Source organism: Pimephales promelas, chromosome 16 (genome assembly GCF_988280905.1).
Source record: "Pimephales promelas chromosome 16, fPimPro1.hap1.1, whole genome shotgun sequence".
In the NCBI taxonomy this organism is placed as follows: domain Eukaryota; kingdom Metazoa; phylum Chordata; class Actinopteri; order Cypriniformes; family Leuciscidae; genus Pimephales; species Pimephales promelas.
In genome coordinates, this window is record NC_142784.1 from 6,945,471 (window position 1) to 6,950,292 (window position 4,822).

The 4,822-nt window shown below is 34.7% G+C and overlaps 1 long non-coding RNA gene across 1 annotated transcript; it reads left to right on the top strand.

Moving 5' to 3' along the window:
• Nucleotides 1–227: 227 nt before the first annotated feature.
• On the top strand, nt 228–2,768 carry LOC148973296 (uncharacterized). Its single transcript, XR_016146806.1, has 4 exons — nt 228–418; nt 1,341–1,469; nt 1,944–2,018; nt 2,128–2,768. It is a non-coding gene; the product is annotated as an uncharacterized LOC148973296 (long non-coding RNA).
• Nucleotides 2,769–4,822: the final 2,054 nt, after the last annotated feature.

The following is a 4,822-nucleotide window of genomic DNA, read 5'->3' on the forward strand; positions in this document are numbered from 1 at the left end:
CACTCAGTAGCCTTTTTTATGCAGTAAACAACATGTACAGAACAATAAAACAAACAAAATACAAGCTCATACATTTCACGTGCACATATATGCCACGTGACAAAATGCATGAAAGAGTTCCTCACATCAGCCACCAACCATGTATCAATGAAAAAATAATATACAAACTTACAGAAATACAGCGACGACACATTATGTTTAACGTTAAATCAAATTCATTTCAAATCGGTTTAATTAAAATGTCTCTCTCTGATCTTCCTCTGATGCGATTGGCCACGCAAGGAGTTCTGCCTGGCAACAAGAAAACTAATGCACTAATTGGTGGATTTCAAAATTGGTGATTTTCGCATCGTCTGTTGCTGCTGCTGACACAAGTTCAAATCTCAAGACGGGAGGTTTTCTTTGTGTAACATTCTCGGTAAGTAGAATTATTAATATATAAAGTTATTTTGTATGACTTTTTAACTCTGAATTATGTTTATTTAAATCCTTGCACGGTTAAAAGAGAACGCAGCCAACGTTAATTACAATATTTCCTGGTCAAACTTTTCCAACATAACGTTTTATCGATGGTTTTGTGATGACATGATAACTGCGATATCAAACGATTCTTTAATTTATTAGTTCAATTGTGTAATCATGTATTTCTCTGCAAAAGATCATAGTTAACTAACGTTAACTTAGCCTAACGTTACTTTAGACCAGTCAACTGATGTTTTTTTTTCTTTTTTCTGGTCAAACTTTGACAACCTCGACATCAATTAACGGTATTTTCTTCATGACTTTGTGATAGTATGATTATTGAAATGTCAACAGCTTATTTCTTATTTTACTAGCGAGATAAGTTAGCTAAGTTACACATTTGATGATCTTTTTCCGTGCAAGAAAGAACATGGCAGCTACTGCACAGACCATGTGGGTTATTTTTCCCATAGATTTTTTCCGGGCAAACTTTGTCAGTTACCCGTAACTTTAACGTTAATTGCAAATATTTTCATCATGATACATTTCTGATTGACTGAGATAAGTTTTAAGAACATTGTTACTATAGCTAGGACGAATTAGTGATGTTTCGTCACGCTTGTCACCAACGATTTAATCATATGGAAAATACTATTGTCAATGCAAACTAGCAACTTTTGGCTACAAACAAAACCATGCACAAAACTGTTTGAGCATGAGTACTTGATAATTTTCATTTTTGAGTGGACTAAGTTATTCCTTTAATGTGTTAAAAATATTTCTTAGCCTCTAAGTTACATTTGTTTCCTAATTAAGCAATAAAGCATTTCTATGTGCACACTAATGTGATTATGTGATCTGTCTTTATCTCCCCTCAGATCAAGTTCAACAGAAAAAAACCTAAAACAGGATTTCTACTTCTACAGAACATACAGTTCATGGACCTTTTTACAGCCAAAAGGGGGACTCCTGGTCAGTACTTGGCTAACGTTTGAAATCAAATAAAGGTTAGTAATGGTTAATAATAAATAAAGGTTTTGTCTTATTTAAAATAACTAACAGGATAACTTTTACTCACCCTCAAGGTGTTCTAAACCTGTATACATGTATTTGTTAAAGCTGAACACAAAGGAAGATATTTTGAAGAATGTTTGTAATTGAACAGATTTGGGTACAATTAATGTTCGTAGTATTTTTTTTTTTTTAAGCATGTAAAAGTCAATGTTGGCCCAAAACTGCTTGGTTACAAACATTCTTCAAAATGTATTCTTCCTTTGTATTTAGCTGAGCAAAGAAATGTACAGGTTTGGATTGGAATAACTTGAGGGTGACTAAATGATGACAGAAATTTCATTTTGGGGGAACGATCCCTTTAAAAGCATTTAATTTTGTCAGCATTTAATCGTATAAAAATTCTTCAAATATATTGATTAGTTGTTGGCATTAATGGAATTTTGTGTTTTCCTTTAAAATCATCCCAGCCAACGGAGGTCCGAACCCTTGGGATTCGAGGACAACCTATCATGCTTGGAGATGATGGTGACTCTGGGATTAAGGTTAGTGTTATGTGTTCTTAATAGATCTAGTGCACGTTCTGAGAAACATGAATTCATAAACATTTGATTCCTGATCGTAATATTCTATTTATGTCTGTTTTTTCACTAGGTGTCTGATCATCGCAACTCCATCCTTAATGTGCCAGTGGGCATCTTATTTGAGGACACTGAACTTCAGCCCCCCAATTCCTTGTATTTAACTTCTACGATTGGAATAATACTTGAAGGACAAGTGGTGATTGAAAAAACGCAGGACCTCCCACAGGCTATGTGTCTCCTCTTCGGTCTGATCTACGCTGTCTGATCTACGTGTGCTAATGTCAATGGGACGGTATTCTCTCAAGCCTAAATTGCAGTCTCTGGCAAACCAGCTTTTTGTTTAAAAAACGTCACTGTGAGACTTTAACACCACTCTGAGAAATGTTCTACAAATGATTTGCAGAAGATACAGTACTGTAATATTGTGCAAATATTTGGTCAAAGACACTGACTATGGTCACTATGCTTTACTTAGTTTGCTGTGATTTCATAAAGCTTAAACAAGTAAAATGTAAAAACAATGTACATTACGTGTACATGTTCAGTACATTTACAAAAATTTGAGACTTAAATGTAATGTGTAAGTGATCAGAGTTGTACAATTGATAGTGCACTACTTAATGTTGGATACTGTTGCCACATTTAGAGTTATGTACAGGGTGTGACTCATTTCCATTTGAAATTTTGGTCAATAAAGACTCAAAGGATCAATATGTTGTTCATTGTTTTATGTAAGTGCAGTGTGCACACAGCTTACAGTCAAAAATATGAGCTTTAAAATTTTGAAATAAAATTACAGTTAAATTTTCATGTTGAGTTTACTTAAATATACAAGTACAATTGATATTAACACTAAGTTAAGTGAACTTTATTGTTTAAGTACATTAAATAATCGTCAAGTTTGGTGAACTAAACAATTTAAGTAAAGTCTACATAACTACCAAGTTAAGTAAACTTAACTATGCAAGTTTTGGGAGTTCTCATTACTCAATTAAATTGAGGGAACGAGTTTACTCAAATCAATTGAGTTAAATCAACTTATTAGGGTTTTCAGTGTGTAAACCAGTTGCGGACCAAAGCAGCCCTATGGAAACTAACATTGTCCCATATGATGACATATCGGGTATGCTCTTCAACTCCACATCCTCTCCCTCTGCCTCCTTGTCCTCTTCTAGCTCCTTCCTCCAACTTCTTCACCTCCACGTCCTTTTCCTCCAACTTCTTCACCTCCATGTCCTCTCCCCCGGCCTCCTCTGATTCTCACTCTTCTCACTCTTACTGCTCCTTCCATTGTACTCCACACAGACAGCGTACCTGTGACTTATTTATAGTGCTTAGGCTGATTGCAAAGTTAACTAATTTTCTAAAACAGTTTTCACATGTGAAAGTGAGCCAGACAGTTGGCAAAATAGTGTTAATGATAGCCATACATGTGTATAATTTTGCTAGTTGTGTTTAAAGTTCTGCAAAAAGAGTGTTGTGCAGTGAATTGTGCCTACAGTTTTGCAAAGTGTGTGTTACAAAATTGCAAATTGAGTGCAAAGCAGTTTTTGTGCTTTTAGTTTTGCAAACTCAGTGAGTGGTTTTGCCATACGTATTAATAGTTTTAGAAATTGTGCTACAAGAATCACGATTAGCGCCTAAGCATTCAGAAAAAACTGTAATGTAATTGTTTCAGAGAAAGATGTACGTGAGTTCTGAAGGAATAATAAAACATCGTCGGCATAAAGGCTTATCTTATGTTCATTCTTGATTGCCATTGCTAAAGGTTCTATAAAGATGGCAAAAAGTGATGGGGAAAGAGGGCATCCCTGTCTAATGCCTCTCTGCAGATTGAAACTAGGAGAGGTTTAATCATTTGTCCTAACTCTTGCATTAGGGGATTTATACAAGATCTTAATCCAGTTAATAAAGGTTGATCCAAAGCCGAATTGACTTAAAATAGCAAAAAGAAATTTCCAATTAACTCTGTCAAAGGCTTTTTCCGCGTCCAGAGATACTATAATTGTTTCTAAATTACTAATGTTGGAATAATCTATTAAATTAATACATCTGCGCATATTTGAAGAGGAGTGTCTGCCTTTTATAAAACCCGTTTGATCAGGGTGAATTATAAAAGGAGTTATTTTCTCTAATCTTCCTGCTAAGGTTTTGCAAATTATTTTAAGGTCAACATTTATCAGTGATGTGGGGCGATAACTAGCTGGTAATGTAGGATCTTTGCCTGTTTTTAACAATACAATAATGTTTGCAGAGTTCATGGTTGGTGTTAAGTAGTTTTCTTCTTTAATTTGTGTGACCATTTAAAAAAAAGTTGGTGCCAGAATTGTCCGAAATTCTTTATAAAATTCTATTGGGAAGCCATCTGGTCTGGGAGCTTTAGTATTGCAAGGCATATGTCTAAGGGCTTCATACAGCTCTGCCACTGTAAGGGGAGAGTCTAAAGCCATGACTTCATTTAATTTTGAGAGGTTTGTGCTGTCCGTATGCTTTTACTTTAATAAAAGCATAGCTGGGACCTATACTTTCAACATGATCATTTGTAAATATAGTTGTTATTTTGTAATGTGGAGCAGTAAGTGTAATGTGAAATAGCCTAATCAGGGCATAGAACTAAATAACAAAGCAAAATGCTCTTTTATATGATCCATAGCTTCATTAGTTTACTCTTGCCTGTATATGACTAGTTTTGCAGGATGAATTATTCCAATTTGGGAGAGGGTTTTTTGTTTTTGTTTTTTTGCATTGTGCAATATAATGTTTGA